The sequence below is a fragment of the Panthera uncia genome, chromosome A2 (assembly GCF_023721935.1).
Source record: "Panthera uncia isolate 11264 chromosome A2, Puncia_PCG_1.0, whole genome shotgun sequence".
Lineage (NCBI taxonomy): Eukaryota > Metazoa > Chordata > Mammalia > Carnivora > Felidae > Panthera > Panthera uncia.
Genome location: NC_064816.1, coordinates 90,241,209 through 90,253,830, shown reverse-complemented (window position 1 = coordinate 90,253,830; position 12,622 = coordinate 90,241,209). Strand labels below are relative to the sequence as shown.

At 36.8% G+C, this 12,622-nt stretch overlaps 1 protein-coding gene across 1 annotated transcript in view; it reads right to left on the bottom strand.

Moving 5' to 3' along the window:
- Nucleotides 1-4,186: 4,186 nt before the first annotated feature.
- CLDN12 (claudin 12) overlaps nucleotides 4,187-12,622 on the bottom strand; it is a 67,577-nt gene continuing 59,141 nt past the window's right edge. The window contains exon 4 of the transcript XR_007459992.1: nucleotides 4,187-4,251. The gene's annotated coding sequence lies outside the window, so the exon portion shown is untranslated. The remainder of the gene's footprint in view (nucleotides 4,252-12,622) is intronic.

Below are 12,622 nucleotides of genomic sequence, written 5' to 3'. Positions count from 1 at the left end.
CATTCACTTATGTATTGTCTATGGCTGACTTTTCACAATGACCACAAAGCTGAGTAGACGATAAGGCCTCGAAAGCCTAAAGCATTTACTATCTGGCCCTTTATAGAAAATGTTCGCCATTCTGTGATCTGAACTGTTCCTTCTCTTAGTGTTCTAGAAGAAAATTTTACTCTCTGGCCACAGTCTAGTCCATCACTCTCTGTCCCTTTAGATATCCTTATTTCTACTTCCCCAAGATATCCCGTTTTTCAATTATCTTCTTTTTCTAATAAACCTACTATTATCAATTTATATATCTTTCCATTTCACTGTCACAACATAATTTCATTCCAAAATTTATTTAACTTGAAAATACAGTTGGTCACATTGGCTCAGTCTGTGCACTGGGTCAAATCATCATCATCATCATCATCATCATCACCATCACCATCAATTCAATAACAATGGAAAGATAGAATTTAAAGAAATTTAAGTATTTACTTAAATTATAAAGAAAGTACTAAAGTGATGAAGGAGGATTTTAAGGAGCAGCTGAACATTTCACAATTCTATCTTCCCAGCATCACTATTCTTAGTACTCTCCCAAATCAATGACAGCTGCTGTGGTAGATGCTAGGATGCACTGCCTGACTTCCCTTTCGGGATCAAGGCACTCATTCTTCCAGCTGCCAGGCATGTTCGTTCTCTCTCTCTCTCTCAAAATTAATAAATAAACTTTTTTAAAAAGCCTGTTTTTGGAGAGCATCCCACATCTAATGATGGTTGATATAGGGGTTTGGGCTCCTTTGCCTCAATTAGGGAGGCCATCCAGGTTCCAGAGCTCAACTATTCCCCCTGCCCAAGTCGGCTTCTCTCTATCTTACAAGTGTTGTTCCTACAAGCATTCCCCCAATAAATCTCTGCAGGCCAATCTTTGCCTCAAAGCCTATTTAGCAGGGAACCCATTTAAGACAGCTGCTTTCTTCAAAGGCTTTCTCACCCACTTCTCATCACCCAGATGAAAGCTCACCCAGTCCCAGTCTTTCTTGCTCTTTATGTCTCTCTCCTCATAGTTCTGTGTCCTACCAAGGCTGGTCAATTCCTTTTCCCTCAATAGAGCTCACCATCTTTTCTTTAAATTTGCTAACAAGATATGAAAAAGAATCTGTAAGTAGTTCTATAATTTGTGCTAGTCTGTTTTAATGTCTAACATAATGTCTAATGCTGCCATATAGAAGGCAGTTTTGGACTGGAATATCAGGCCTAATTGTTTAAATGTTTCACTGTTTTATTTTTAACAGAATATCTAACCAAAAAGCATTAAAAATTGTGTCTTTTACATTACGCATTTAAAAGTCTTTATATATAATCATTAAAGCAACAACTGTATAATGAAAGCTCTTCTGCAATAATTTTGCCCCTGCACTGGCATTTTGATTCAAAACGAAATGCTCTGGTACAAAAGTTGGACAACAGGGCAGCATAAGAAGACACAAAATATTTTTAAACAATCTTAATATCATCAAGTTCCTCTTTGGTGAGTCTGCTTCTGGAAGGAAGGAAGGAAGGAAGGAAGGAAGGAAGGAAGGAAGGAAGAAAAAGAGAAAGAAAGAAAGAAGGAAGAAAGACTGGGGAGGGGAAGTGAGAGGAAGGGAAAACCAAACTGAAAGAAAATCAAGAGGAAATCGTTTGTAAATTCATGAATTACTTTGCAAGCAGTATACACACACACAAAGCCAAATTAGTAACTCCTTTCATCTAAGTGACAATCCCTAGCTGTTCATCATCCAGCAAGATAGAGATGTTGATAAGAGGGTCCTAGCACTGGAGGAGGGTTTGGGCATAATGACCTTTGTATGCTGAGATGTAAGGGCTATGATTCTGTGACTATGCTAGTAACATTGGTAGTAACAGCGTTGAGGAAAATTCTAAAAATTTTATGTGTAAAATCTCATTTTGTCCTCAGAGCTACCCAATGATTTGTCACTATGATTAAATAATATTAACAAATGAGTAAGGCACAGATTAAGTCAGTTGTCCAATATGACATACTTAGTAAACAAAACCCAGATTTCAACTAAGTCGGCCTGAATGAGGAGCTATCATATCTCCTTTATCTGCTGCCTTATATTACATGTTTTCAGGCACTGGAAATCATTTACATTTTACAGATTTGGTTTCCACCTACTTTCTTAATAACTCTGATTACATTTCTTAGAAGTTGCTTAATAGGAGGAAGGAAAGGCCATGCAGACAATGCATACAATATAATTTGGAACCTTACCATTGAAGAAACTCCCTCTTTCTCTCTCTGGAAGATCTGTCTTTTTCAGTTATCTATTCATCATATTCTATGAAAAAAGAAAATCAATTTACCTTTTCAAAGTCTTTCTAAAAAGTCAGGGATGACTTACCTAACTTATAAAATGCTAAACACAAAATATTTATAAATAATAATATGATTCCTACTATAAGATCTTAATATTACTGTGATTTTAACATGTAGGGCTCACAGAGTCTTAAGGCATTTACCAACTTCGGTATGAATTTAACAGAGGAAAAGGTCAAATATTAGGTGATGACCACAAGACTAGTTGTCTCCAGTGACAGAAAACCTGTGGATATCTAATGAATCCATAACCTCAGCAAATCATCTTCTGAATTCACTTTCTAGAGAAGTATAGAAACAAGGACCAAGAGGGGTGATATTACCACCACTCCTGGAAAATAACTGTCGTTGAGGAGCATCATGGTCAAATAACAGAGAGTGTATAATTTTTTTTTTTTTTTACAGATTCCTTACTTTCCTACTCCACAAATCAGAAGTCTGTTTATTCTATGTCTCAAATAAATGCTCCTAAGACTACCACATGCAAATAGATTGGTTACCAGTAACCTCCCAATTTGTAAATCCAAAAGACAACCATGAATTTCTCTCCCTCCATATTCAGACCCTCCTTTTTTGATCTCTATAACACCACTGTCTCCCATTTTTCCATCTTCAATTCCTTTTGATGAATCCTGTCTCCTTTACTCAATCCCTTTAATGCAGGCATTCCCCCTGGGTTTGCAGATTATTCACTTGGGTGAAAAATAATCCTGTCTTGTGAATTTGATTACATTGTATTTCCTACAATGAATCTAGTGTAACTAATTGTTCTCAGTCTGTGAATAGATAACTGTTTCTACCAAAACAAATAAATTCCCAACCTTGTGCTCTTTTCAGAGCATTTCTCCTAGCCCAGTTTGCTGCGAAGTTTTAAATGGAGGGAGAAAAAAAATGAAACACAGAACTATTCTCTGCAGTCCTCTGGTCTGATTTCAATCCCAGGAAGCAGCAATCACCCTGCACTTCAGCTCCCCAACTCAAATGGCTTTTTGGAACAGCTTACAATCCTGTTACCACCAACACAATTTCAACATAAGAAGCTCCAGAAATTGGCAATGGAGTATGAATGTGCTTGACATTTCCTCCTTATCCTTACAAGGTTTACCTTCCTTCTGGTTCAGATTTAGTATTAAGTCCTGGAGGGCCAAAACAGCACACTAACCTGGATGCCTCTCACCCAAGTTATTTGTAATGGTAATTATAAAGCACTTTGTAGGACTGTTTCTTCAGTCATATTCTGATCTAAAAATTTTTATAGTCCTACTACCCAGGTGAAAAGGGGTGCGAAGTGTACAGTTCTGATTTCAGTTGGGGTTCTAGGACCCAGGCCTGGGTAGCAGGAGAGTAGGAGGACCTGCCAAGGAGCTGTGCATGATGAGTTGGTGGCGGTCAAGACTGGAGTTCTGTTAAGTAAGGGAAAGTTTAAAGAATCAAGCTGAGAAGAGTGGATAGAGGGTCAGTCAACTAGGTGAGATGAAGTAAATTAATGTGGGGAGTGCTTCTAAGGATTCCTCAAGGCAAAAGTCATCTGCTGTTGAGCTGCTTTTGTGGAGTGGGAGACGGGGTAATTGAGAAAGCTATAAATACCCAATATGGGTTGGAAATTTTTACCTCTCTCTAGCAACATTGTGGTTTTAGCCATCTTAGATGAACTGTTGAGGTTATAAAAATGTGTCTTAGAAATTAGAACAAAGAAATCTGCTGCCATGTTTCGCACTCATACTTTAATTTTGATGCCTGGAATAAGTAAGGGCAAGACTCCTAACTTTGGGTTACTGAGAGTCTGGGACATCCCATCAGATAAATGAAAACACTTGCCAGCAGCTATAGTCCCACGGTGAATATAAACTGTGTGTGATCTTCCAGCAATGCAGACCGGAGCTCTGTTCAAAACGATTAACTTAGAATTAATTAGGTTTATGCTCAGAATAGTTAAGGTTATAATTGAAATTACAGTGGACCTTTGAACAACGTGCAGGTTTGGGGTGCTAACTGCATGATTGAAAATTCATGTATAACTTTTGACTCCCCCAAAACTTAACTACTAATAGATGACTATTGATAAGAAGCCATACCGATAACATAAACAGCGGATTAACACAAATTTTTTATGTTATATGTATTATACACTGGATTCTAACAATAAAGTCAGCTAAAAAAATGTAATTGAGAAAATCATAAGGAAGAGAAGATACACTTATAGTACTACACTGTACTGATTGAAAAAAAATCTTCACATAACTGGACTCACATAGTTCAAACCTGTGTTGTTTAAGGGTCGACTGTATTTCATTTCATTAGCCTGCACTCAACACAATTTTTTATTACCATTGCTTTATTAACTTAAATGCTCTCTTTATTTATCCACCAGGAGAATTTTAGTGTTTAAGAACAACACAATTAAAATACGTGAAATATCAGTGAAAATATCAATAAGTTAGCAGCAGAATTAACAATTGCTTGCTTACTTGTCTGTGTCCCCTTAGTAGGATATAAGCTCCACGAAAGTGAGGGTTTAATCTTTCCTAGTAAGTGACAACAACACTGCCTAGAGCATAATAGATACTCAATAAATATTTGCTGAAATAAATGAGAGTCAAGGAGGCACTGAGTACATTAGTAGTTAAACGTTTATATTCTCCAACATTTGGAACTTTTAAAAGTGCTTTAACTTTTAAATCATATCTGCTGAATAACAAGAATATTAGATCAAATAGAGTAATCAATATTTTAATGCTCCATTAGTCATTCAAAGGTATTTTTTAAATGAAAGATGGATGTTTCTGGAATCCAACCAGGATCTTTGGATTATGAAGTGCAATAAGTCCTTAATAAGACAAATTCCTCTAACAGAATACAGTGTTCATTGAATTAACAAGGTCTAGGAGATCTCTAAAAGAAACTGAAAAAGAAGCGATGGTGAGTGAATAGCAGAGCTAACCAGAACTGACTATAATTGTTGAACCATATTTGCAGAGAGGCTTCTAAGTTTTCTTTTTAAACTGTATACAAAAGAAGCCTCAGTGATATATATTGGCTCAGGTCACTACTCTCTGGTGGGAATAATTTGCCACTTTACTCAGCGCTATACAAAAAAAGTGATAACACTTTTAAGACCCCAGGATCCTGGGGAGAAAATATAAAAAGGAAAAGAACAATACATTTGCCACAGACTCTTAAGCACACATGTAATATACCCTATTGGTTATTCCTTCTGGATATGTTTTTGTCCCAGGGGTAAAAAAATAAGAAATCATCTTCCATCTTTTGTTAAGTTTATTTAATTTTTTGAGAGAGAGAGGAGAGAGAGGGATAAAGCACTGGGGTGGGGGGTGGGGGCACACAGACACACAAGACGGAGAGAGAGAATCTCAAGCAGGCTCCACACTGCCAGCGCAGAGCCCAACGTGGGGCTCAAACTCATGAACCGTGAAATTATGACCTCAGTGGAAACCAAGAGTTGGATGCTTAACCACTGAGCCACCCATGCGCCCCATCTTCCATCTTATCTTTTATTCCTGTTTCTTAATAAGGAAAAGACATAAAGCCTCAAAGTCAAAATATATGAAGCCCTAGACAAAGTAGAGGCCTCAGGTAAGCAAACAAAACATTTGGCTAACCCTTATCTTTTTATGAGCATGTTTTCCTTACAGATGAACCTATTACTCTGCACCTACCTTGTTTATGGGCCTTTCTATCTTGTCTATGGGTCCTTCTTGGAAAAGGTGTACACTACAAGGAAAGAAAATAATAGCATGCCAGGCTAATGGAGAATGAAGAAAAAATTTTTGGCATGTATGGACTATGGAAACACTTTCTATATCTTCTGTATACCTTTCTATACCTCCTTTTGAAAAAGTTGCTTGAGGATATACTCCAGTAAAAGGGAAAAAAAGAATCTTAAAAAGAGGAAGATACAGGATCTAAAAAATTCTTTTAACTCAGTAGAGCAGTAAAAAGAAACTAATGTTTATAATTAGAACAATAACTCAGAAGACTTTTAGAAGAGTGTCTATAAATTAAAAAGGAGGGGCACCTGAGTAGCTCAGTCAGTAGAGCATCTGACTTCAGCTTAGGTCATGAAACTGTGGTTCATGAGTTCAAGCTCTGCGTCAGTCTCTGTGCTGACAGCTCAGAGCCTGAAGCCTGCTTTGGATTCTGTGTCTCCCTCTCCCTCTGTTCCTCCCTCTGCTCACACTTGGTCTCTGTGTCTCTCAAAAATAAATAAAGATTAAAAAAAATTTTTTAAGATAAAAAAGGAGAATAATTTTCCAAATACTAAGATGAATGATCACAATGATGGGAATAAATATGCATGTCTGTCCTTGACAGGAAATAATGAAGGTAATTAAAAATCCTAGAAAATGCAGAAGCTATATAAGAAAGTCACATTGTAAACATGAAACAAGATGAAATATAGCATGATTTTTTAGAAATGGAGAGTAAGGAAGATAATCTATTTGATCTAGACACTAGATAATTCTCTTTCAAGTAATACAGGTTAGTGACATAGAATCACATTTCCTATTTCCACTTTGGTCTTTACTAAACAATATTCATACAATCCTGATACGTTTTATTATTTGTATTATTCTTAAATTTTTATATTCAAACTATAGAATATACATTTCAAAATATAAAGATAAATTACAGAAGTAAATATTATAACTTGATAAGGTCAAATGAGTGAGAAAGCTTATAGAGTTTAGGAGATGGAGGAGAAGATACATAGAAGTACAGGGTTCCACATTTTCTTATTTAAATAACAGGGGAAGAATTGATGGATATAGAAACAGAGCACTAACTAGAACTCAAAGTAATGAAGTCAATCAAGTTGAAATGATAACCAACAGAAGAAATGCTAGCAATCTTAAGAGCTAATAATGAAAAACCGTAGTTAAAATTCAAAAATAACAAAATGATAATACCCTCTAAGAACAAAATAACATCAGAAAAATAGGATAGTGCAAGATAAATTTTCAGCTTTCATGCTGGGGAGTCAATATATTAACATCTGAAGTTAAGAAAAGGAGCCATAACCACATTGTTCAAATACAGGAAGTAATCAAAAGAACTACATTAGAATCATACTAGAAGGATTGCTTCTGTGCGGAGGTGTCAGAGGCAGACAAGGGGTGGGAAAGTTGAACTTTCCTTTTCATTTCATAATTTTCTGTTACCTTCTGAGTGTTTTTTTCTTATCATATATATGTTATTTTTATTACATAAAAAAGGTTAAACATTTCCTAATAACTAGCTTAGCATTCTCTTCAGTGATATTATCCCCAAGTGCATTCTTACTAAAAATAAAATGAACATACTCCTGCAGGTAATAGTGATAGGTGCAATAATACCAAATGAGCCCTGTAATTAATATTATGACGAGTAGAAGCATCAGGAATCCAAACATGTCAACTGAAATGTATGAAAAGAAGTATATTTTAAGTTAACAGAAGAGCAATAATTTCTTATATTTTTATCTTTTCTAGTATCATACAGTTTGATTCTTAGATACAAATTAACAAGTTATTGAAAATGATATACATCACATACTCCCATAAAACTACTTTAACACCACAATCACCAACATTAGAAAATTATCTGAGCTGCTAAAGGAGCTAGCATTCAAAGTCTTTCATCTCCAAATTAGTGAACTATTAGGACACTGACATTTTTTTCTGTATTTTCTCTCTAAACTCATTTCAGGCAGCATCTCAACAGAAAATAGCAGATGCCTTAGGCTGCTGTTTTGGTAAAGATGCATGTAGATAGCAGGGGAAGTTTTGTTGTTTGAGTTCAGGAGTTCCTTATCAAAGAGACAACAAATGTTTGCTGAGAAAGCAGACTTCTAGCATTTATAAATTCCACCTCTCCCCGCCCCCCCCACCCCGCACATGATCATAGTGTATACTTGTAAAATGCAACTACAAGGGCAGAACATGAAATAGAAACTAGACTTCCCATTCATACTAAATATATGAACTATAACTTGTTTATAAGCTCTTTGCTACAATAAGTTATGATTTAAATATACCTGATAGTACCTGAAGAAAAATAAATAGGGACTTGAGGGCAAAATTCATGTTTTTTTCACTTCAGTTAAGAAACAAACAAATTCTATTTTGGGTTTTCTCACATAGTTAGGGTTTACCTGGAAAGCTTTTCATTTGGCCTTTTTTGAAAAGTCCTTAAAAGGTTCTAGTGCATTTCCCTGCTTTGGTAAGTACCATATAACAAACCCAAAACACAACATTACAGATATAAAGATGATTAAAATTTGTTAAGTCCTAGGGAGTCACTGTTCTGAATGGCAATTCTCAGTATAGAATATATTAGTTGAAGAAATGTAAGTTATAGTAATGGTACTGGACCCAATATGTCCTCACCCCAAGACCATATAAGAAACTCCTGGAGTTTCTAAAACAACATAAGAATACAAACTTCCCTTCACTGGGTAATGATTGTCATACATTAAAGTATGTTAGAGCTGAAATTTAAAGTTTTTAATAATTGGTATGGTAAGGTACCCACCAATCAGAATGAATGTTGACCTAGCTTGAACCAACACTGGCTGTAAACAACCAGCCTGGAAACACCAATAAAAAGATTTGCTATATTTTTAATAAGGCAAATGTAATAATTTATAATCCTCTAAATGTAGTTAAATACAGTATTTGCAAGTTAACTGAAAAAAAAGTACATAAAAATTCAAACATGGATAACTCACTTCTATAGTTTAACGAATACACAGTAATGAATCGACACCCAAAATATGGAAAACACATTTTTTTGCAAGCCCTTTCTTCACTGCACCAAAAACACTGTATTTGGAAAGAAAACAAAATAAAAGCAACATCCAAGTGTAATAACTACAATTCTAATAAGTTTTTAGTACTAGTTCCATTAGTATTCCATAAATAACAGCTATCGTAATTACCATCACCATCATTATTCTTTTAATTATTATTATTATCATTATTGGAAATAGATGCTGTTGATGATCTCCCCTTTACCAGGCCCATGCGTTCACACCAGCGATGCAATGAATTTTGGATGCTAATGGCTCAAAACGCTCTTCTCCTTGAATTGTACTTGGTGGATGGGGACCTTGTTGCCTGTGAGGTTACATCCACCTCTGCCAATAACTGACAGATACATGGGGTTCCAATCAGTGGGCGTCCTTGTCTCAAGGCAGAGACAACTCTGTTATGTGATTTTTTGCCCCAGGGTTGTCCATGATTCAGGCCAAGTGTAGACTTTAGCAGAGACCACAACTTCTCTTGGCTCTTGTTCCTTACTTGCCCTGAGTCCCTTACTCCACAGAATTTTGCTAAAGAGGAGCCATTCAAGAAATCACATGTATCTGAATCCCTTTCTCAGGCTCTATATTCAGAGAACTAAACCTGAGACATTATTTCACAAAGTAGTAATAACGACTTCAGTAGATAGGGTTTGTTTGGTTCCTCTCTTCCCTCTCTCTCTCTCTCCTCCCTCCAATACTTGCTCCCATTCCCCTAAGTGTCTATAGCACTTACTCTGGGGATTACATGTGGGCTTGGTGGGGGAATTAATATTATGACGAGTAGAAGCATCAGGAATCAACCAGCCATGCCTCATGACCGTCTCCCTTCTGCTCATTATCCCTTCTGCTCATTATCTGCTTATGTTCAGATAATCACGTGGAAAATAGGAAAAGTGAATTCTAAGTCCCTTGTTGAAGTAAGCAAAAGGAAGTTACAAAGGCGGAAACCATTGTGGGAGATAAGACTAGATAGACTCTTGAAGAGTAAAAAAATGAAGACAGGGCGGTAAAAATGGCTGTCATGTAAATAGGGCCTACTATGTGACAGGCACCAATCTAAGCTCTTTATATATATTAACTCATTTCATCCTTATGATAACCCTGTAAGTTAGGAAAAATTATGCCCACTTTATAAATGAGGACAGTAAGGCACAGAACAGTCAAACGACTTACATAAGGTCACACACCTAGTAAACAGGGGGAGCTTGGATTCTAGCCTAATCAGTCTGGTTCTGTGCTGGTAACCAATCCTGCAAGACTGATGCCAGGCCCCTCCCAATCACTTCTTGTTGAACATCCTGAGAACAGCAGCCATAATGACTCACTCCAACATAACAAACCACCCCTCAGACACTACCTGAGAACAGGAGGTATATATCAAAGGCCAGCTATTCTTTCATGTTAACCAACACCACAGGTCAAATGGAGCCACTTAGGTTGAATGGGTTCTGTCCTCTTGGACTGTTGCTTAAAGACTAGAACTGCAAAGTTAAAGCCTAGATTCAAGGGTTGTAGCCCACAGACTTCTAACCTTGGTTAACAGTTCTAAGAGTCTCTAGTAATCAAATCCATGCCATTTTACAGTAGGTCTTTATGGGAGATAAATTGCCAGAAAAACCTGACCCTATCAGACAGGACCTTGTGGTTACTCAGTACTAAGCTGCTTCCCAGGCCCCAGGAACTAAGTCCAGATCAGGTGAGCTCCTAAAGCAGTACAGTCTCCAGAAGAGACACTCTTTCCTGTGCCTCTCTCTGATGGAGGCTCAGAGAACAATGGAAAAGGGAACTCGTCCACAGGTCAAGCCTAGGGCAGCCAGATTGGTGACCAATAACTCACTGCTTGGCCAGGGAAACTCAGTAGAACATTTGCACATCATGTACACAGCTCTGAGATTCCAGAAGATCTGGAGGGTAGTAACTGACAATGACTTTCGGTAAGTACAATTTTAGTTGAGGGTTATTTGCATTATTTTGCCAGGAGCATTTTTTAAAATGTGGATATGGGTCTTGAAAAGTCAAAGGGTGAAGTACAGTAGACTAAAGTAGTTTTGGGGGGGGTTGGTGTTTTTTTGTTGTTGTTTTTGTTTTTGTTTTACTGTTTTGATCAGCTCGTGTCACCATCCTTGTCCTCCTGGCAACTAGATCTTCTCTCTTTTGTAGCCATCTTCCCTCAGGTCTATGTGGTTCTGCAGATGTCAATCAGCATCTATACTACCACTTCTATACTACTGGAGTCATCTGACCCAGGCAGTGGTATTCAGGGTAGCTTATCTCACTGGCCCAGTAACTAGTGCTGGAGTGGACATTAGATCCAAATAAAGCCAATTAGAATCTCCTGTGAAGTTGTATACAGACATTGGAAGGGATCTGCTAGGAACCAGGCTCTTTCCGAGCTATATGGAAAATGTCCACTTTTGCCATAGGACAAAATGAAGTCAAAACTTTGAGGGAAGCAGAGCTAAAAGATGAGAAAAGAGGAAACGGGAATAAAATCCCTGGAGATTTAGCTATGCATGATGCCAAGGCTACTCCTGGACTTCCCAATTTTATGAGTCAATAAAGTCAGTTTGAATTGGGTTTCTGTTTATTAAATTAGTTAGAGTTGGGCTTCTATAACTTACCACAAAAAGATTTAACAAATACCTTAACTAAAACTAAAAAATCTTCAAAGAGTCTTCACACGATCCAGAAGAAGAACATAACATATTCAACATCCTTAAATTGGTAATGCATAAGTTAGGATAAATTACATGGATTTTTTTTATAGCTAAGAAAATGACCCACATAAATACAAAGCCATGCCAACCAGACTCTCAAGAGAGTGACAACTGAGAAGTCAGCTAAAAGACTTTAAAATGATGGTGAACAGTGCTCCATTGGAAAACGAGAGTATTCTTTTTAGAGTAGAATTCTATTCTAATAAGCTTATATGGACATGAAAATTGACCTTTTTATAAGAAAATATCATTAAAATGAAAACAAATGCAGAAAGGGGAGGATACATAACGTTTAGTGGTTTGTTAACATTGTGTAAAGCAAACGATTTAATATTATACTTACAAAAATTATTAAATGACCTTAATGTGCAAAGGGAGATTTTAAAGTAGTGGACATTGGGGGTCCCTAGGTGGCTCTGTCGGTTAAGTGTCTGACTTCGGCTCAAGCCATGATCTCATGGTTTGTGGGTTCGAGCCCTGCGTCGGGATCTGTGCTGACAGCTCAGAACCTGGAGCTTGCTTTGGATTCTATGTCTCCCTCTCTCTCTCTGCCTCTCCCCTGCTTGCACTCTGTCTGTCTCTCTCTCAAAAATAAAGAAAATACTAAAAAAAAAAAAAAAAAAAAGAATAGGGGGGGGGAGAATTAAAAAAAAAGTTATAAAGAAAGAAAGAGAGAGAGAGGAAGAAAGAAAGAAAGAAAGAAAGAAAGAAAGAAAGAAAGAAAGAAAGAAAGAA